The sequence below is a fragment of the Callithrix jacchus genome, chromosome 15, assembly GCF_049354715.1.
Source record: "Callithrix jacchus isolate 240 chromosome 15, calJac240_pri, whole genome shotgun sequence".
Taxonomy (NCBI): domain Eukaryota; kingdom Metazoa; phylum Chordata; class Mammalia; order Primates; family Cebidae; genus Callithrix; species Callithrix jacchus.
The window spans coordinates 21,216,833-21,238,786 of NC_133516.1; the positions used below are offsets into that span (position 1 = coordinate 21,216,833).

Below are 21,954 nucleotides of genomic sequence, written 5' to 3' on the forward strand. Positions count from 1 at the left end.
TCTTTATTATCCCCAAATTCATATGTTGAAACCTAATTTCAATGCTATCTGGAAGTGGGGACTTAGAGAAGTAATCAGGTCATAAGAGTAAAGCCTTCATAAATAGGATCGGTGTCCTTGTAAGAAGAGACAGAGAAGAGTGTGTCTCCTCTTTCTCTGCCCGACACCATGTGAGTACACAGCAAGAAGATGGCCAACTGCAAACAGGAAGAGAGCCCTTATAAGAAACCGGCCATGCGGCCCCCCTAATCTTGGGCTTGCCAGCCTCCAGAACTGTGAAAAATGAATGTCCATTACTTAAGCCAACCAGTCTGTGATAATTTGTCAAAGCAGCCCAAACAAACTAAGACAACTCTGGTTTGATACACATGGTAAAGTATGTTGCTTAAAATGAAAAATAAACATTTTAAAAAGCAAAAAATAAAAACTAAAAAACTAAAAGAGGCATTATCTTTCCTTTTTTTTTTAACCTAGGGTTCACCGTGCAATACAGTTCTATCCAAGGATTCATAAATGAACATTACTGGAACTTCTGGCAAGGTGTTAGCTTTCCTGATAAAGTACTATCTATTCCTTTGCGCCCTTTTCTACTGCCTAGAAAGCTCACATGTTATCTGGGAGTTTAAGAGCCATCCACCCCAGGAGAAAAAGGCCAAGCAAATATAAAGATGTTGGACATAATGGGCCTGTTGGGTCAATCAATGAACCAATACCAGTAAATGTCTATCATTAGACTTCTGGGCGTATGAGGAAACCTAAACCTCTGATCCCTTTAAATAAATGTTATGAGCATCACTTTCTTCACAGCGAGACTCAATTCCTCATTGATACAGCAAAGCAAACATAAAAAAATTGTTATTAAGAATCAGTCTGAGGAAATAAAATCAGAAGAGGAAACTTTCCTCTTAGTAAGGTTTTGTGCATATATTGACACCTCCAATTACCCACTGAGTTATATGTAGAATTACGTGGAAGGCATGTGCAAAGTGACTGCATAATTATTGCCAAAATCTGAATCCAGGATTCTTTAGAAGGTTAAATAGGTGCAATCAATAATTACACCAAGATACCAGGCATAAACTAGAACTCTTCTGGATGAATCAGGACATAGAGTTACCCCATAGGTGAATGGTGTTCACAGTGGCCTCAAAATAAAGTTCTTTCTTTTCAGCTGTAGCTAGCTGAAAGGTATGTCACTTGAATTCTATATATTCCCCTAACATAACTACTAAATTTTTTGTCTGGTGAGAAATAACCAGTAGGTACACAGTAAATACAACAGACTGTGAGCTTGGGGAACGTGCCTCACTCTGTCATCTATCTCTTGTCTAGCATTGTTCTTATTTGACCCCTATCACAGGTTTTAAAAATTTGTTTTGTTGGCTGGGTGTGGTGGCTCACGCCTGTAATCCCAGCACTTTGGGAGGCCGAGGCGGGCAGATCACGAGGTCAAGAGATTGAGACCATCCTGGCCAATGTGGTGAAACCCTGTCTCTACTAAAAATACAAAAATTAGCTGGGCGTGGTGGCACACGCCTGTCGTCCCAGCTACTCGGGAGGCTGAGGCGGAAGAATCGCTTGAACCCAGAAGGCGAAGGTTGCAGTGAGCTGAGACAGCGCCACTGCACTCCCGCTGGCAACAGAGCAAGACTCCATGTCAAAAAAATTATTTTGTTGTTGTTTTATGTTTTTTTTTTTTCAGTGCTATTTGTTCAAAGAGCCAACTTCTCTACAGACTTGTTCATAAGAATGCCGTGTTGCTGCTTCTCTCCTTTGCTACACCTCTATTCCACTAAAATTTCTACTGAAAAATCCACAGACCCCCCCCTTCCTTGTATTTAGGATATATAAATTCCTTTTCTTTCCCTCTCCCTGAGTTCTGTGAAAGTCTGGACTATAGCTTTATTTTATGTCATATAGTTCCTTCCAAGTGAGTTGCATAAGGAAATAGTTCAAAGAAGGAAAGTCCCCAGAAGTTGGAAAACCAGCTCATCCTAGGGAAAAAAAAATAAGTGACCAATACTTTTTTAGGATTTCCTTGTTAAAAACCCAATAAACATTCAAATATAAAAACTACTGATTTTTTTTTTTTACATTTTGCAGCCCAGGATATCGAACAGGCAAGAGAAGGTAGAAGTAACAAAAACAGGAAATCTCTTGGAAATCATGGTAGACCAGAAAGCTACAGCAAGGCCATTAACTCTCCAGAAGGCCATTGTGTGACCCTCCGGAAGGAACAACAAGGACATGGACTAAATGGAGCTTCAGCTTTTTCAGAACATCTTACTACTCTCTCGAAAACTGGTTCACTGCTTTATCAGTTCAACAGATCATAAAAATGTAACCCAAACTGACTTACGTAAAAAGGACAATTATCGGCTCAGGTAACTGAGAGTTTTGGAGGTAAGGCTGGCTTCAAGTGTGTCTCCACATACAACTTCAAAGGATGAGAATGAGAACTTCTTGCTCCCCATGTTTTGAACCAGACCTCCTGTCCTCTGAATGCTGGAATCATTCTCAGAAAGGATCTCCCCCTGTGGTATTAAGATGGCTGTAGTCCTTTTATCTTTTCCGTTCCAAAACCAGTTTAAAAAATAATAATAGATTATTGAGGTGGAGCAAGATGGCAAATAGAACACTCCAGCCGTTGTCCTCCCTGCTAAAACACAAAATTGAACAACTACCTACACACACAAAGAAAAACCCTTCATACTAACCAAAAATCAGATGAATTATCACAGCATCTAGTTTTAACTCCATATCACTAAAAGAAGCACTGAAGAGGGTAGGAAAGACAGTCATGAATCCCCTAAACCACCACTTTTCCATCCCCATTAGTGGCTGCATGTCTCGGAAAGAGAATCTGTGTGTTTCGGGGAAGGAGAGCACAGCGGTTGTAGGACTCTGCATTAGAACTCAGTACTCTCCTGTTAAAATGGAAAATAGCAAAGTGAAGAACTCCCTGGTGCCCTGATAGGGGACACCTAGACCAGCCCTAGCCTGAGGCAAATTGTCTTTCCCAATGGTCAGAACTTGAATTCTGGCAAGCCTTTGCCACTGAGGTCCTAAATGAACTTGAAAGGCAGCCTAGATAACAAAACCTGCAATTCCTGGACAATTCCTGGTGCTGGGCTCTGAGCCAGTTAACTTATGGTGCATGTGACCTACTGAGACACCAGCCCAGGTGGCTTAGGGGATGCTTGCATGACCCTTCCCCCAACCCCAGGCAATGTAGCTACCAGTTATAGGAGAGACTTCTTCCTTCTGCTTAAGGAAAGAAGAGGGGAGAATAAAGAAAACTCCCTTATAACTAGGATACCAGCTCAACCACTATAGAACAGACCAGAGAGTTGTGAGGCCTACATTCCAGATGCTAGCTCCCGGATGAAATTTGTAGGCACACCTGGGTCAGAAAGGAACCCAATGCCTTGAAGGGAAGGACCCAGTTCTGGCAGGATCCATCCCTGGCTGACTAAGGAGCCCTTGGACTCTGAATAATTAGCAGTGGAAGTCACGGGCCTCAGGTGAGACTTAGAGCTATGCTGGCTTCAAGGGTGTCCCAGCACATTCCTACATGTAGTGGCTACAGCAAGAGACTCCTTCTGCTTGAGGAAAGGAGAGGAAAGAGTAAGGGGGACTTCTCTTGTAGCTTAGGCATCACCTTGACCACCGTGGGGTAGAGCATCAAGCAGGTTCCCAAGGTCCCCAGCTCCAGGTCTTGGGCCAGAAATGAGCCCACTGTCCTAACAACAGAGACCCAGCCCTGGCAACATTCACCACGAGCTGATTGAAGAGCCCTTGGGCATTGAGTGAAATTCTCCCACTCTTATCCCAAAACACCAAGACAGTAAGCTCTATGAGTCTACAAGACGCACAGTATTACTAGGCTTGGGGTGCCCCCTAATGCAGGTATGGCTGCAATAGCCAAAAACTTAGACTATAACACCTAAGTCCTTTTGAATGCTTGCAAAGTCTTCCCAAGAAGGACAGGTAAAACAAGCTCAGATTGCAAAGACTGCAACAAATATTTAACTTGTCAATACTTAACACTGATGAACATCCACAAGCATCAAGACCATCCAGGAAAACCTGGCCTCAACAAATGAACTAAATAAGACCCCCAGGGACCAATCCCAGAGAGACAGAAAGAGAATTCAAAGTAGTTGTTTTGAGGAAGCTCAACAAAATTCAAGATAACACAGACAAATAATTGAGAATCCTATCAGATAAATGAAGAGACTGAAATAATTTAAAAGAATCAAGCATAAGTTCTAGAGCTGAAAAATGTAACTGACATACTGAAGAATGCATTAAAATCTCTTAACAGTAGAATTAATCAAGCAGAATAAAGACTTGGAGAGCTTGAAGACAGGCTATTTGAAAATACATGGTCAGAGGAGACAATAGAAACAATTTAAAAAATGAAGCACCCCTACAAGATCTAGAAAATAATCTAAAAAGTAGAAATCTAAGAGTTGTTGGTGTTAAAGGGGAAGTAAAGAGAGAGATCAGAGTAGAAAGTTTGTTCAAAAGGATAATAACAGAGAACTTCACAAACCTAGACAAAGATGCCAATATTCAAGCATAAGAAGGTTATAAAGCATCAAGCAGATTTAACCCAAAAAAGACTATCTCAAGGCATTTAATAATTAAAATTAAAGGTTAAGATAAAGAAAGGATCGTAAAGGCAACAAAAGGAAACAAAAACAAATAAACAATGGAGCTCCAATACATCTGGCAGCAGACTTCTCAGCAGAAACCTTACAGGCCAGGAGGGAATGACATGACATATTTAAATCCTTGAAGGGAAAACAAAACAAAACTTGTATCCTAGAATAGAATATTCAGGGAAAATATCCTACATACAGGAAAAAAAAAAAGCCATTCTCAGACAAACAAAAGCTGAGGGATTATATTTACATCAACATAAGACCTGTCCTACAAGAAATGCTACAGGGAGTTATTCAATCTGAAAGAAAACAATGTTAATGAGTGATAAGAAACCATCTGAAGGCACAATACTCACTGATAATAGTAAATACAAAGAAAAATACAGAACATTATAATACTGTAATTGTGGTTTATAAACTACCCATATCCTAGAAAGGAAGACTAAAACATGAACCTATCAAAAACACATTACACTATGGAATAATAAGCAGCCATGAAAAAGGATGAGTTCATGTCCTTGGGACATGGATGAAGCTGGAAACCATCATTCTCAGCAAACTAACACAGGAACAGAAAACCAAACACAGCATGTTCTCACTCATAAGTGGGAGTTGAACAATGAGAACACATGGACAGAGGGAAGGGAACATCACATACCAGGGTCTGTCAGGAGTTGGGGAACTACGGAAGCGATAACATTAAGAGATATATCTAATGCAGATGACAGGTTGATGGGTACAGCAAACCACCATGGCATGTGTATACCTATGTAACAAACCTGTACGTTCTGCACATGTATCCCAGAAAAAATTTATCTTTCATTTTTAAAATAAATTTAGTCAAAACAAAATAATAACTTTGGGGCCGGGTGAGGTGGCTCATGCCTATAATCCCAGCACTTTGGGAGGCCAAGGAAGGCAGATCACTTTAGGTCAGGAATTGGAGACCAGCCTAGCCAACATGGTGAAACCCCACCTCTACTAAAAACAAAAAAAAATTAGCTGGGTGTGGTGGCGGGGGCCTGTAATCTCAGCTACTCTGAGACTGAGGCACAAGAATCCCTTGAATCTGGGAGGCAAAGGTTGTAGTGAGTGAAGATGGCACCACTGCACTCTAGTCTGGGTGACAGAGTGAAACTCTGTCTCTTAATAAACAAACAAATAAATAAAGTAACTACAACAACTTTTCAAGACAAAGATAGTATACGAAGAACAGAAAAAGTTTAAAGGCAAGGGGATGAATCTAGAGTGTAGTTTTATTAGTTTTCTGTTTGCTTCTTAGTTTATGCAACCTGTGTTGTCATCAGTTTGAAATGATGAATTATATTATTTGCAACTCTCATTGCAATCTCAACACAAAAATAATACAAAAGATACACAAAAAATAAATAGCGGCCGGGCGCAGTGGCTCACGCCTGCAATCCCAGCACTTTGGGAGGCCGAGGCGGGTGGATCATGAGGTGAAGAGATTGAGACCATCCTGGTCAACATGGTGAAACCCCGTCTCTACTAAAAATACAAAAAATTAGCTGGGCATGGTGGCGCGTGCCTGTAATCCCAGCTACTCGGGAGGCTGAGGCAGGAGAATTGCCTGATCCCAGGAGGCAGAGGTTGCGGTGAGCCGAGATCGCGCCATTGCACTCCAGCCTGGGTAACAAGAGCGAAACTCCGTCACAAAAAATAAATAAATAAATAAATAAATAAATAGCAAGAAATTAAAACATACAATCCAAAGAAAATCATCTCCACTAAAAGAAAGATAGGAAGGAAGGAAAATAGGAAGAGAAGACAACAAAACAACCATTAAACAACGAAATGGTCGGAACAGAATTCCTTCCATATCAATAACAACACAGAATGCAAATGAAATGACTCTCCAATCAAAAGACAGAGTGCTTAAATAGATTCAAAACAAAAACCAATGAAATAAAATGATGGGTTTTTTTTTTGAAGAGATAAGCAAAATCAACACACCTTTAGCCAGACTAATGAAGAACAAAAAAAAGAAGACCCAAATAAAATCAGAGATGAAAAAAGAAACATTACAACTGATACCAGAGAAATTCGAAGGATCACTAGTAGCTACTATAAGCAACTACACACCAATTACACTGGAAAACCTAGAAGACAAAGACAAATTCTCAGACACATACAACATACCATGATTGGACCCCGAAGGAGTCCAAAACCTGAACAGACCAACAAGTAATGAGATAGAAGTTGTAACAAAAAGTCTCCCAAAAAAGAAAAGTCCAGGATTTAGTGGATTCACTGCTGAATAATTTTATTAAACACTTAATGAAGAATGAATACCAATCCATTCTATGAGGCCATTACTACCCTGACACCAAAATCAGATAAAGACATTAAAAAAAAAAATCCTATAGGCTATTGTTGAATACTGATGCAAAAATACACAACAAAATACTAGCCAACCAAATTCCACAACACATTAAAGAACCATTTATCATAAACAAGTGGAATTTATCCCAGATATGCAAGAATGGTTCAACATTCATAAATCAACCAATGTGATAGATCCTATCAGCAAAATGAAGAAGAAAAATCATACAGTCATTGCAACTTAGGCTGAAAAATCATATGATAACATTCAGCATCCTTCCATGATAAAAACCGTAAAAATGATGGACATAGAAGGATCATACCTTAGGAAAATAAAAGCCCACAGCTGGTTATCATACTGAACAGGGAAAAGCAAAATATCTGTCCTCTAAGATTAGGGAACAAGACAAGGATGCCCACTTTCACTGCTGTTATTCAATATAATCCCAGAAGTCCTAGCTAGACCAACCAGAAAAAAGAAAAAAATAAAGAGCATCCAAATTAGAATGGAAAAAGTTAAATTATCTTTGTTTGTAGATGATATGATTGTATATTTGGAAAAGCCTGAAGAATAATTAAAAAAAAAAACTTGGAACTGATAAACAAATTCAGTGAAGTTTCATGATACAAAATCAACATAAAAAAGTCAGCAGCATTCTATATGTCAACAGTGAACAATCTGAAAAAGAAATTTTTAAAATCCATTTACAATAGCAAGAAATAAAATGTAATACCTAGTAACTGCATTAACCAAAGAAGTGAAAGGGTTCTACAATAAAAATATTAAAATATTGATTCAATAAAGACAACACAAAAAAATGCAAAAAGATTCCCTCATGGATTGGAAGAATCAATGTTGTTAAAACGCCCATACTACCCAAAGGAATCTAGAGAAACAATGCAATCTTTATCATAATACTAATGACACTCTTTATAGAAATAGAAAAAAAAATCTTAAAATGTATATGAAACCACGCATGCATGTGCACGCTCACACACACACACACACACACACACCCCAGAATAGCCAAAGCTATCCTTAGCAAAAATTTTAAAAACTGAGAGAATCTCATTACCTGACTTCGATTTTATACTGTAGAGCCATAGACACCAAAACAACATGGTAGTGGCATAAAAACAGATACACTGACCAATGTGTCAACAGAATACAGAGCCCAGAAATAAATTCATACCTCTACAATGAACTCATTTTTGACAGCGTTTCCAAAAACATACATTGGGGAAAGGAGTCTCTTTGATAAATGGCACTTGGAAAACTGGATATCCACATGCCGAAGAATAAAACTAAGTCTGTATCTCTTGTCATGTATAAAAATCAAATCAAAATAGATGAAAGACTTCAATCTAACACCTCAAACTATGAAACTACTGAAATCTGGCAAATGATCTGAATAGGCATTTCTCAAAAGAAGACTTACAAATGGCAGACAGGTATATAAAAAGGTGCTCATCATCACTGATCATCAGAGAAATGCAAATCAAAGCTATGATGAGGTTATCACCTCACCCTAGTGAAAATGGCTTTTATCTAAATGGCAGTCAACCTCAAAGGCTGGCAAGGATGTGAAGAAAGAAAAAACTTCAGGACTGTGAATTAGTGCAACTATGGGAAACTGTATGGAGATTCTTCAAAAAACTAAAAACAGAATTGCAATATGATCCAGCAATCTCACTGCTAGGTATATCCAAAAGAAAGGAAATAAATATATCAAAAAGATATTTGCACTCCTGTGTTTACCACATCACGATTCACAATAGTGATGATTTGGAAACAACCTATCCATCAATAGTTGAATAGATAAAGAAAATATGATATATCTACCCAATGGAATATTATTCAGCCATAAAAAAGAATGAGATCCTGTCATTTGCAACATTGATAGAACTGGAAGACATTATGTTAAGTGAAACAAAGAAGGCACCGAAAGATAAGCTTCATATGTTCTTATTTGTGGGAGTTAAAAATCAAAACAATTGCACACATAGAGATAGAAAGTAGAATGATGCTTACCAGAGGCCAGGAAAGGGGAACGTGGGGAGTAGGGATGGTTGATGGGTACAAAAATGTAGTTAGATAGAATCTTTAAGATCAAATATTTGATAGCACAGTACAGTGAACAATAGGCTAATTTACATTTTAAATTAACTAAAAGAGTATAATTGAATTGTTTGTAACATAAAGAAAGGATAAGTGTTTGATGTAATGGATACTCCAATTGCTCTGATGCAATTCATCATTATATGCCTGTGTTAAAATATCTCATGTGGCCGGGCATGGTGGCTCACGCCTGTAATCCTAGCACTTTGGGAAGTGAAGGCAGGCGGATTGCCTGAGCTCAGGAGTTTGAGACCAGCCTGAGCAACACAGTGAAATACTGTCTCTACTAAAGTACAAAAAATTAGCCATGCATGGCATTGTGCACCTGTAGTCCCAGCTACTTGGGAGGCTGAGGCTGGAGAACTGCTTGAACCTGGGGAGGCAGAGGTTGCAGTGGGCTGAGATCATGCCACTTGACTCCAGCCTGGGTGACAGAGCGATACTCCATCTCAAAAAAATTAATAAATAAAAAAAATCTCATGTACCCCATAAATATAGATACCTACCATGTACCCACAAAAATTAGAATAATAATAATAAAAGGCAACTCTCCTTCAACAGATTAAGTCTTAAGCCTGAAGCTAATTTGCCCTAATTAGATTAGAAATACTCTTCCAGTCATTCCCCAAGACCAGAGCGCCTAAAGATATTAGATTAGGCAAAGCAGAAACCAGCATTAAAACTAGCAGTGAGATTAATCCTACAAAAACTTTATGGATTAATGCTAAGGAGCTGCTTGAGGGTGCAAAAGCAGTTTATCTACTGCTACTACAGTTACTGCTTATGGTTAACACTGAGTGTTGACCATATAATATACACTGCAGGAGGGATTTAAATGTATCTTTCCATTTAATCCTTACATAATTCTTTAAAGCTCATATTGTCATTATTATCCCCATTTTACACATAAGAAAACAATCTAAAAAGTTAAATACATTCCAGTTTTTTTGCAGAGCAAGTAAGTTACAGGGATATGATTCAAACACAGTTTTATTTCTAAAGCTTACGTTTTAAATTACTATTTAGTATTCCCTGATTCACTGATGACTAAAGAAATACAATCTAGAAATTTTTGGAACTATCACTACTTGTTGGCCTAATGTGGCTAATGGCAAGATGGAAAAGAAAATAATAAAATTTGGCACCGTATTCAAATAACTTAACCAAAGGTCCTCATTAGTGCTGCTCTCAAAAGCTGAGTCTTGCTTTTATTTTCTACTGAAAAATATTACTAGAAACATATATGCTAATTTTCCAATTAAGGCTAACCCTGGAGCTAAGTATTAACATTTTCCATAAGTTATAAACTCTTAGAATAAAACCCACACTATTAATTATGAATACATTGTAAGTTAAAAATGGATGCTTACTGTTAATCCTTACTGAAAGTATAACTAATAATCTGTTGATTCTGAAAAAAGATAACCTAATCCCAACAAGAAACAATCCATGTCACATGTTTGCAAGCAATAATTGCCAGATTCTTGGGTTGATGGAAATCCATATTTTCTTTCTTTCTTTTTTTTTTTTTTAGCTGAAAACAAAGTCCAGTTTATTCAATAAATAAATATATATGGGGTGAAAAAAGAAATGGTGAAAATAGGTAATTCTTTTCTAGGTGCAATGCCCAAAATTAAAAAAAAAAAAAAGAAAAGGAATGTAACAAAGGTCTAGCAAATCACAAGTATGTGAGAAGAAAAAATTATGTAAATGATCTAAACTGAATATTTAACAATCTACTTGTTGAATAGGCCTTTGACTTTTCTCTATTTAGGCATCATTAACTTCAAATTCTATTATTCATTTGGTATTAATAGTTAAGGTTCTTGTTTCTCTCTCTCTCTCTCTCTCTCTCTCTCTCTCTCTCATCTTTCACTTTTCAGAGATGCCACACACTTGCTGTCCCAAGAAAGAGCTATGAATATGCCTTAGATTTCAGAACTTTCCATGAGAAAGTAAGTTGGTAAAGAAGCTCAAATTCCAGAATGGGTAACTGCATTGTACCTCTATTTCAGAGATGCTTGTTTTAAAAAGTTTGCTTATCTTTTTAGAATGGAACAGAAGTCTTTCACTGAGAGATTAACTGTAAAAACCAGATGGTTTCCCAGGAAGATATCATGGCTAATCTTTACCTCTCCCTCACCTTTTATAAACAGTATTTAGTATGGAAAGAAAAACATGGCAGTATCAGCTCTTAAAACTACAGCACCATATCAGCCTCAATATAGGAGAAGCATGAACAGTAACAGTCCTCTAGTAAACTTGACATGTTTCAGCAGAATAGGAACGGACTACTCATAAGTGAACTAGTCACTGAACTGGAAAGTGTGTAGGGTCATACTCAGAAAAATTATTATAAAGCCCATTAAGACCAGAGGGCCAATGAATTACTATCAAAATCAAAACTGTATGATAACTCTATCAACCGGTTCAACAAGACTTCAGCAGATGTTTGAACAATGGAATTACAGTTTTCAGTGCTATGAGAGATACTAATCTATATTATATTATCCCTAACCTCACGGAGTTTGCATCTGATAGGATATAAAAAGCACTAAGAACAATTTCTAACAAAGGGAAGAAAGGAAATACACAGATAAATGTCCCATCAAAGTCCAAAATTTGGAAGTTATTTGGGGCTGAAGAAATTGGAAAATTTTTTACTGGGTCCTAAATGATGCGAGAAATTCAGATATCCCTGATGGTGGGGAAGTAAAAGAAATTAGAGGAGGAAATTAACAATCACTTTCTCCTATCATCCACCTTGTGGACATAAGATAGTCTTCTCTTTATAGTTACGGACAGTGGCCCTTTCATTTTTCATCCTCAGAGATCACCACCCTCAACTCAAGTCTCTCAGCAACTCCTGACTCAGCTTTGTCATATAAAATCAGTATCGTCATCTCACAATCTTGACACTGTCTGCTCTCACTGAGGAAACACATTTAAGAGAGGAATTCTAAATTGTGCAAAGGACATGCGTCAATCAAACAGTCTCTTATTTTTGTTGTTGGTGTCATCACTGTAATAAAGCCATCACAAACAAGGTGATAGGCTGCCCTGGTTTTCAAAGAATTATGCTTTTTATATTATGTTGAAACGCTACAGAGTGGCACATCCTTAATTGCAACCGCAAATAAGAGAAGCAATATTGATTAAAGAAATGAATATTGAACTAGAAGTTGCTTTTTTCTTAACCTGCCTCACTAAGCTGAATGACCTTGTTTTAGTCACTTAACTTCTCTGTTTCCCAGGAATACCTTTTGTCATCAGTGATATCAGAGTTCTTGCAAGGCTCAAATGAGACAGTTTATATGAAAGCACAGGGGAAAATATGAGAAACATTCCAGTGGAAAGGTTTCATTACACATAAAGCCATGAGCAGTATGGGATTATGAAAAGCTCATGTTTTTGAAGTTGAGACCTAAATTTCAGCTCCAGTTCCATTACTCCCCAGAATGGGCTTATTTAAGTCAAGGACCTTGCTCAGCCTCAGCTCTTCACCAATATTGAATAGTTCATTTCTATCACTCCTCACAGAGTTGCTGTGAAAATTAAATACAAATCTAAAAGCCTTTTAGAAACAACAAAAACTAAAAATACAGTGTATTATTTGCACTAGCCCAGCCATTAATATTGTTACTATGGCTTTCATTGTTACAGCTACTCTGATTAGAACTTATAATATTAATTATTATTAGGATATAGACCAAAATAAGCATCTTTATCACTGATTTAGCTTCAAATATAATTGGTACAGTTTAAGGTCCTGTTCAAATAAAAAACTGTGTTTATATAATTTGACTTTAGTCTATCCTTCAGTTTAAAAAATTCTCATCTACCTAATTCAGCTTTGGGTAATAAATAGTCTAAGTTTATAAAAAGTATGTAAATCGTGGCTGTAGTTAGAAAAAATAAAACCTTTTAAAAACATTTTAACCAATATTAACCAGTGAAATGCCAGTGGTATGTGTGCTAAGCACATCAAAGTATTCATTTACAAAGGTCCAATGTTTGTCTAGTTATAATTTCTAGATGTGTCTGAAATTATACAAATTGGGGTATTTTTTTGTTTTGTTTTGTTTTGTTTTGAGACGGAGTTTTGCTCTTGTTACCCAGGCTGGAGTGCAATGGCGCGATCGCGGCTCACCGCAACCTCCGCCTCCTGGATTCAGGCAATTCTCCTGCCCCAGCCTTCTGAGTAGCTGGGATTACAGGCACATGCCACCATGCCCAGCTAATTTTTTGTATTTTTGGTAGAGGCGGGGTTTCACCATGTTGACCAGGATGGTCTCGATCTCTTGGCCTCGTGATCCACCTGTAACACAAGTGCATGCTACCATATCCAGCTAATTTTTTATTTTTTTTGTAGAGAGAGAGCCTCACCTTGTTGTCGAGGTTCAAACTGCATTATTTTTTAGTACCTTTTTCTTAGATGCAAATGTCAAGCCTCCCAAGTTATACAAAGCAATAAGTTATATTTTTGTTTCCCAAGTGTTGATATGCCAGTTATTATACCCATACATTTATTTTATTTCATCATTTTCTTCCTCTAAGCTGGGGTAAGGAAATAGATGGTAGGCAGAATAGTGAGGGGGTGGGACTGGAGGCAGATTCATAGGTGCATATTTATGCAGTATGGCATTCACTTCACTTGGACATTGGACAGAGAAAGAACTTGCCCCAAAAGAGGTACAGCCATTGCCCTTGGTTTCTGGAAGGTTATTTGTGTTTGCCTGGGAGCCTGTGGCTAAATAGAGAATAACACTATGGGTAAGGGCTTTGGGTCACACAGTATCTGTAGACTCAGAGGCTGGGATCAAGCACATGGGCAATGAATGAATCCTGCCTACATAACAGACACCAGCAAAATCTCTTGACACAGAAGCTTAGATGAACTTCCTGGTTGGTGAGACTCCATGGGTATTATCACACGTCGGTACCTGAAGAGTGACATGCCCTGCCTCTATAGGAAGAGGACAGCAGCAGCTCACTATTTGGTACTTCTACTGCATCCTGCCTTGGGTATTTCTTCCCATGGCTGATTTTAATCTGTACCCTCTCCCAATAATAAAGTGCAACCATGAGTATAACCATGGGTTTTAGTGAGTTCTGTCAGTCCTTCTGGAAAGTTACCAATCCTGAGATGATTCTGTGAACCCCCATGCTGACAGTTGCTGCCAGAAGTGAGGGCGGTCCTGAGGACTATGTCCTCTAACTTCGCACTTACAACTGCTAACAAATTATAGAGCAAACTAAAACAGGATAAGAACTGTATCTGTTTCATCCACCTTTATATGCTCAGTATGCAGTCTGGTGCCTGATATGTGGTAGAGTTTCAATCTATATGTATTGTATAAATTTTAGGTTTACTGAGATTACTTTGAGCACAAACCGGCATTTGTGCAGTGGTCTGTAAGACTACCAATTAAACTTTGATCAATGTAATCATAGTTAATTGTGCAACAATTGCATGAAATTTGTTCCATCTATACTTGAAAAAGGCAATTCTTTAAAATTCAACAAGTCTCTATTGAGAATCTTCCTTTACCAGGGAATGTATTTAATACTGTGGTTGGGGAAAATATGTAGCCCACATGGCCCAGATAGCAAAGATAAATATGATGTAATTCCTGCCCACCAGCAAAATAAAAGTCAAGCGCTCTTATATTACAGCAGAAGTAGCATCTAATTCCCACTGAGGATGGACTATGGAGACACGTGACGTTACAGGTAAGATATGAGCTGAGCTTTAAGGAAAATTAGGAATTACAGAGGTACAGAAGAGAAAAAGGCAGATATAACAATATCAATGACACCATTTAAGTAAATATTATTTTTATTCTTTACCTATATTATTACACATGTCATTCTATCAATAGTTACCTAAAATATTGTATCACTAATCTTATAACCACAATTTGAAAATCTAGCTTTATAATGTCATACCAAATGGTGTTTACTACATTTGTTTTATTTTTACAAGGTTCAGTTCAAACTACTCAAATATAAAAAGATGTGAGTAAATTTATGGAAGATGGTAGAGGACTAACTTGTGTTTTGTCTTTTTTTGTACAAAATGAAAATATACTTCTCCTTCCCTACTCCAACTGAAGTGCCTTTAAGCACTGTGATCATTTGAGAAAATTTAGGTGTTCTTACAAGTTTTTTAAAAACTTAAAACTCAAAAAAAAAATCAAAGGATATTACATTTTAAATCAAAACTGGATAAACAGCATTTTTTAAAGGCACTGTCTGTGTATAAGGTAAATTTTGCAGAAAAATCTGTTTCAACAGATTGTAACACAGAATGGTATTTCCTGAACTATTGAAAAAGGTATTTCAGAAACATGTTTCCAGCATACTTAGGTTTCTTTTGTTTGAGAAAGAGATGCCTTACAGAACTTTTTATTTACTCTATTTTTTAAAAAGTGTTACTTAATGCCATTAAAATTATTTTGGTCTTCCTTTCTAAAAGGCACTGTGAGTTTAAGTTTAATCAAGGAGTTGAAAAGCTTATATACTGAAAATTACTCAACATTATCAAAAGAAGCCCCATGCTTATAAATTAAAAACCTAATATTCTTCAAATGTCCATACTACTGAAAACAATCCACATATTCAATACAATTCCTATCAGAATCTCAATGTCATTTTTTGTAGTAATAGAAAACTCCATTCTAAAATTTATATAAAATGTCAAGGAACCCAAATAGCCAAAACAATCTTAAGAAAAAATTAACAAATAAAGCTGTATGTCTCACACTTTCTGACTTTAAAACATAGCAAAAAACTATGATAATCGAACTGTATGATACTGGTACAAAGAGACATAAACACCAATGAAACACAATAGAGACCCCAGAAATAAACTCTCTACTATGTGTCAAATCATCTTCAACAATATTACACAATGGAGAAAGGTTAGTCTCTCAATAAGTGGTGTTGGAAAAAAATGTATATTCACATGCAAAAGAATGAAATTGGACCCTTACCTTCTACCACATGTAAAATTAATTCAAAATGGATTACAAATTTATACATAAGACCTGAAACTATAGAACTCCTAGAATATAGTAGAAATTGGCAACTATATCTTGGACATGACACCAAAAGAACAGGCAGCAAAAGAAAAAATAGACAAATGGGACTCTATCTAACTTTTAAAATTCTGGATATCAACAGAAACAACTAACAGTGAGAAGGAAGCCTAGAGAAAGGGAGAAAATATTTGCAAATCATATATCTGTTAAGAGCTTAATAGCCATAATCTAGAAAGAACTCCTACAAGTCAGTAACAACAACACAGAACAACTCAATTAAAAAGTAGGAAAAGGAATGAATAGACATGTCTCCAAAGAGGATGTATAAATGACTAGCAGGTAATTAAAAGATGCCCATTACTACTAGTTATTAGAGAAATGCAAATCAAAAACAAAATGAGATATCATCTCACACCCGTTAGGATGGCCACTATCAAAAGAAACAAACGCATCAAGTGGTAGCAAGGATGTGAAGAAACCGGAACTTCTGTGTACTATTGGTGGGAATGTAAAATGACACTGCTGATATGGAAAACAGTATGGTGTTCTCTAAAAAAATAAAATAAAATAAAAACCAAATTACCATACAATCCTATCTTGAGAAGACAACGGTACACTCATGTTCATTGCAGCAGCAATCTCATACCCAAGAAGCCAAAGCAACCTAAATGTCCATCAATAGATGAATAGATAAACAGAATGGAGAATGCAAATAACATACAATAGAACATCTTTGAACGTTAAAAAGAATGACATCCTGTCATATTCTACAATACAGATGAATGTGGAACACATTATGCTAAGTGAAATAAGCCAGCTACAAAAAGCACAAATACTGCATTCTTCCACCTGTGTGAGATATCTAAAATAGTCAAACTCTTTGTAACTGAAGTCAAAAATGGTGGTTGCTAGGGGCTGGGGGAAGAAAGGAAAGAGAGCTGCTGTTCAATGGACATAAAGAATTTTAGTTTTACAGAATATAAAAGTTCTAGAGATTTGTTGCACAATAATGTGCATATGGCTAACACTACTACAATGTAGATTTAAAATTCAGATGGTAAATTTTATGTTACATTTCTTATCAAAATTTAAAAAAAAAGAGGGAAGAAAGGCACTGTGAGTTCAAACTATGATGCACCTATTCTGCCCAAATAACAATGATGAACAAAATGTAAAAATATTGAGGCCTAAATCTAACAAAGCAAGTATCAAAGCAAGCCGGGCATCCCTGCGGAATAGAAACACAAAGCACTGTGCAGGTTTCAGCTACAGGACTGCAAGGCTTCCAGTCCTGAAGGAGGCGGTATGGCCCAGAGTTCTACTCCAGTTGGTCTAGGGAAATAAGTGGCATCCATGCAAAATGAGAGACCAAAGTTGGACTACCTGCTAACATCAGGATCTGGGATAGAGTTTTCCTGCTCTAACTCTAAGAAGGCTGAAATTAAAAATGTTACTACTATCTTTAAGCAACATGCAGTAATATTACAGTAGGTAGGCTAGTCAGACATGGCAGAGCAGGCGAGGGCTCCCCCCACACCCCCTGCCCCTGCCCATATACATGCCAGGAATGTCAGGTGACCATCAAGTGATGGCCAGGCAGTTGTTAAGTGTCTCTCTAAAATAATAACCGGCCCCAGCCAGTGCCAGGGAAAGGCAGTCTCTCAATAGATAGAAGAACCTGAAACTGGTGATCAGCAGCTTCCCAATAAGGTCTCAGGAGTTGGGTGAGTGGGCTGGAGCATGAGCATTAAGAGGCAAAATGGCAAACCTTCCTCTAGGAATAAGACTGGCAAGGGAATGCCTCCAGTGAGCACGTGCACTATTTCGGCAAACACACTGCATGCGCCCCCCACTAAGTGCTGGTAAGCCACCATGCGTGTGGACAGCCCACCCCAAGGGAAGAATCAGGAGACTTGAAATAACTCTTTTAAAAACTTATTCTAAACTAAGGTTGCTGGAGGCTGGATAGAGGTAACCAAAACATCACTAGAAAGTCATATCTCAGAGGAAGAAGCAGAGAGGGGAGTGGGAAAGAGAGAAAAGTGCCTGTAGTCCAAAATGCTAAACACCTCAAGAACTCTAAATCCTAAAATCTAATCTAAATCTAATTCTAAAAATGTTCAGCTGACAAAATTAATGATTAAAACATGAATCTGTTACAAAAGAAATGAAGTTTATGCAAAAGCCTGACCAAGTATGTTAAGAGAAATAAATGAATTCATGACTTTCTGTAAAAGGTGTGGGAGGAAGCCAGATACTGAAGACCGGGAGAAATAAATTAACAATGGGTAAATATTAAAAAGACACTATTAGACATCCAAAAATGATAGCCACAGTGATTGAAATCACAAAATAGATGGCATAAATTCTAGACTAGATGAATTTGAAAGTTTCTAAGTTATGTAAGTATTGTCAGCATAAGAGACTAGAAAACATGATAGAGAAATAAAATATATAGAGGGTAAGAGTTAAATTTTCCTGAATTGAAGAGATATTATTCTGTTTTATAAACCACCAGATGACTGGAGAGAAATATGATTCTTTGAATTAAAAGCACATTCTAAATTCCTAACACAACAGATTCACAACTAGACACTATAGTGAGTTTGCAGAACATGAAATATAAAGATAAGTTTCCATACAGATTATCTACAAGGGAAAAAATATTAAACTGATAACAAACTTCTCATAGGCAACAGGAGATACCAGAAACCAATGTAATGTTATACTCCAAATGCTGAGAAAAATATTGGTCTACTCAGAATTTTATAACTGCCTGAATGGCAATTCAAGAATGAAAGTAAAAGGAACACATTTTTATGGGTTTCAAAAGTGAGTTCACCATCCACATACCCTCACAGGCAAAACAATTAAAGGTTTAGTTGAGAAGAAAAGTGAACTCAGAGATTAAATTTGATATATGCACACACAGACAAAAATTCTATGCAAAGAAATTATTCAAAATATTTGTTAATTTAATGATTAGCAATAAAATAATCGTGCATATGACTTTAAAGTGCAACTAATCAAATTGGCGGCCAGAAAGGTTACAGTATTTACTAGCAAGAAAACATCCTAACATCCATTAGCTGTTGCAAAAAAAGACAGAAACACTAAAAATATTTAGCAAAGTATGTTGTTATTCATGTATAATTAAAAATTAAGTCTAACCACTAAAGGAATAAAAATATGGCCTAAGTTTACAAAGTTGCAGAAGGAGTTAATAAAATAGAAAAATATATATATATAAATAAAGCAACAGAATTTTTTTTTAAAAAAAGAAAAGGGAAACAAAAGTACATTTAAAAAATACAAACTACTGTGGTAAAAACATATCAATATACATCAAAAATCTCATCAGATATATATGGATTAAACTCACCTAAGAAACCACAAAATTTCAGAGCAGCTCTTAAAACTATAGCTCTATGCTGCCTAACAGTCACTCCATCTTTACCTCTCCCTCCTCCTGCTTCCTGGTAAAGAAAAAGAAATCAAAAGTAACGAGTGAATTGATTCATACCTTAAAAATAAATAGAAGCCAAGTGAATGACACTAGCTAAATGATACTGCTTGTGAATCTTTCGGGTCTAAGTTAGCCTATCTAGGTCCTCTTAGTTTGCTTCAGCCCTCTACTCTCTCTCCATAAACTGCAGTTATGACCCTTACTGGTTGACCAACCACAGTGTTGCCCACCACACAGAAAATTGCTTTTCAAAGAAATTCTAGTCTTAATGCATACCAGAAACATCTCAGGAAAGCCAAAGTTAACGGCTGATTTTTGACTCACCAAGAGAAAGTATTGTGATCCTAGGTGTGAGGCAAGTTTCACTTAAGTGGAAAGAACTGAAAATCTAGATACCCCAATAGGTTTTACAAAGGGATCAGCTCCATTACAAAAGAGTACCTTATAACCCCCTCTTGTGGCTCAAGATCCCATCCTCTCTTAACATATCTAAGCAAGGAGGACAGAAGGAATGCATCTCTGAAAAGCTTCAGAGGATGAAACCACAAAACAGCAATCCCTCCAAACTCCCTCCTTCTCTTATACAATTGTCTCCTGCTTGCAATACTGCTGCCAAACTTCGTGTTTTTCTTCTTCCTGGACCTCTGGAAATCAACTTTAGCCTAATGAACTGAACTTTACAGCTTCTGTGGAATTACAACCTGAATTATGACCTTTTAAATATACATAGTATAGTCTACATTTAGCTGCTTAATGACTGATTAAATCTTTAAAGTAAGACTAACTAGAAATATTTTTTAAAATACTGCCTTTTTTTCCCATTTTAATTCTTACATTTAAAATGGACTCACAATAACTAGACATTAAGAATTCTTAGAGCTATGACATTCTAAGAGAGCCCATTATTTTGACTGAAAATGTATTTAAGTATCATTTTGAGCAGAAACTGTTGAAAAAATGTATAGGTACACATACAGCATAAAAGTGTATATTTTGATTTGAATATTATCAGGAGTAAAATATTAACTTCAATAATCTTAATACAAACGACACATGTATTACTAATAGGTAAGTATAATGTACCTGTTGGAGCCAATGGAAAATTTTACCTTCGTCCTCTGTAGATTAAGTGAAAATTGATGGATAAAGGTTGATTAACAGGATAAAAGAAACACAAATTTATTAACTTGCACTGGGGAGAATCACAGGGTGATTACCCAACCTTGCAAAATGTGGTATACATGGGTACATGCCCTTCTTTTTAAAGGAAAGGGAGACGAGGAGGTGTGGATGATTTTAGGAGACAGCAAATGATTTTGGGGTGAATTCAGTGAACTTAAAGAACACGTAATGACCCCGGACCAAGTGTTTTGGGTGTGAGTAGACCATGGTTTGTGACAAAAGGCTGTCTAAGTGTATTGATGAACTTCAGTCTTTACTCCTGTGACATGAGTTCAGTTAATGAAAACTCAGGGAACAGACCAGAGGGAACTGTTTTCTTTTTTAGCAGGTTCGAACTTAGGCAGATAAGGGAACTCCAGAGAACAACTTCATCCTGTGCTTTGGGAGAGACAGGATTAAGACACAGTAGGCAGAGGGAGTTCAGAGAGACTCTGAGGCTGCTGCTTCTGTACAGCATGTAAAAACACCATATTTGATGGTATCAGTTTCTGAGCTCCAACATGCCAGAGATTTGTTTAATTGAATATTTGAAGAGCCTAATGAAAACTAGTCAATAACTAATTTAGAATCCAGAAGACATATGGGAACTTCCAAAATAACCTTGTGCTATTTACTGAGATCATAGAAAGTAAGGGTGGAAATCTGTAATCATCATTTTCAAGGAATTTTTTTCAGGAACTACAAATAGCCAACTCTCTTACAAGAAAGCAGAAATACACACACACACAGACACACCATTCAGTACAGTCACATTTTCAATGCATAAATTATTATCTTGAGAGTGAGACAAGCATCAGAATTGTGTTGGTTACTTTAAAATATGTCAGTGTTGATAATGTAGCCACTGACGCTACCTAATTCTGCCAGTTAGGGATTTGAAAGAAGACATGGCACAACATGGTGTCCAACATGCTCAATTGAACGGTCTAAAATTAAGCCAAAGAAGGAAGATGATTTGCCCAAAGGGATATCAAGATAGTAAATGAAATGCAAATAAAACCAAATATCCTTGCTCATAATCCAGAGTTCATTCCATAAATTCATACTGCCTTTGAATTAAAGTTATTCTGAGAACCTGACATACTGGATAAAATTTACACTTACTAAATACAAACAAAGCCACAATCTATT

At 36.8% G+C, this 21,954-nt stretch overlaps 1 protein-coding gene and 1 long non-coding RNA gene across 9 annotated transcripts in view; one reads left to right on the forward strand and one right to left on the reverse strand.

Moving 5' to 3' along the window:
• Positions 1–16,417, forward strand: part of LOC118148013 (uncharacterized) — a 47,795-nt gene extending 31,378 nt beyond the window's left edge. Inside the window, exon 6 of the long non-coding RNA XR_013527216.1 lies at positions 2,104–16,417. This is a non-coding gene — a long non-coding RNA (uncharacterized LOC118148013). The remainder of the gene's footprint in view (positions 1–2,103) is intronic.
• The window catches only part of FGF12 (fibroblast growth factor 12), a 584,819-nt gene that overhangs the window by 165,696 nt on the left and 397,169 nt on the right, over positions 1–21,954 (reverse strand). The window lies entirely within an intron of this gene.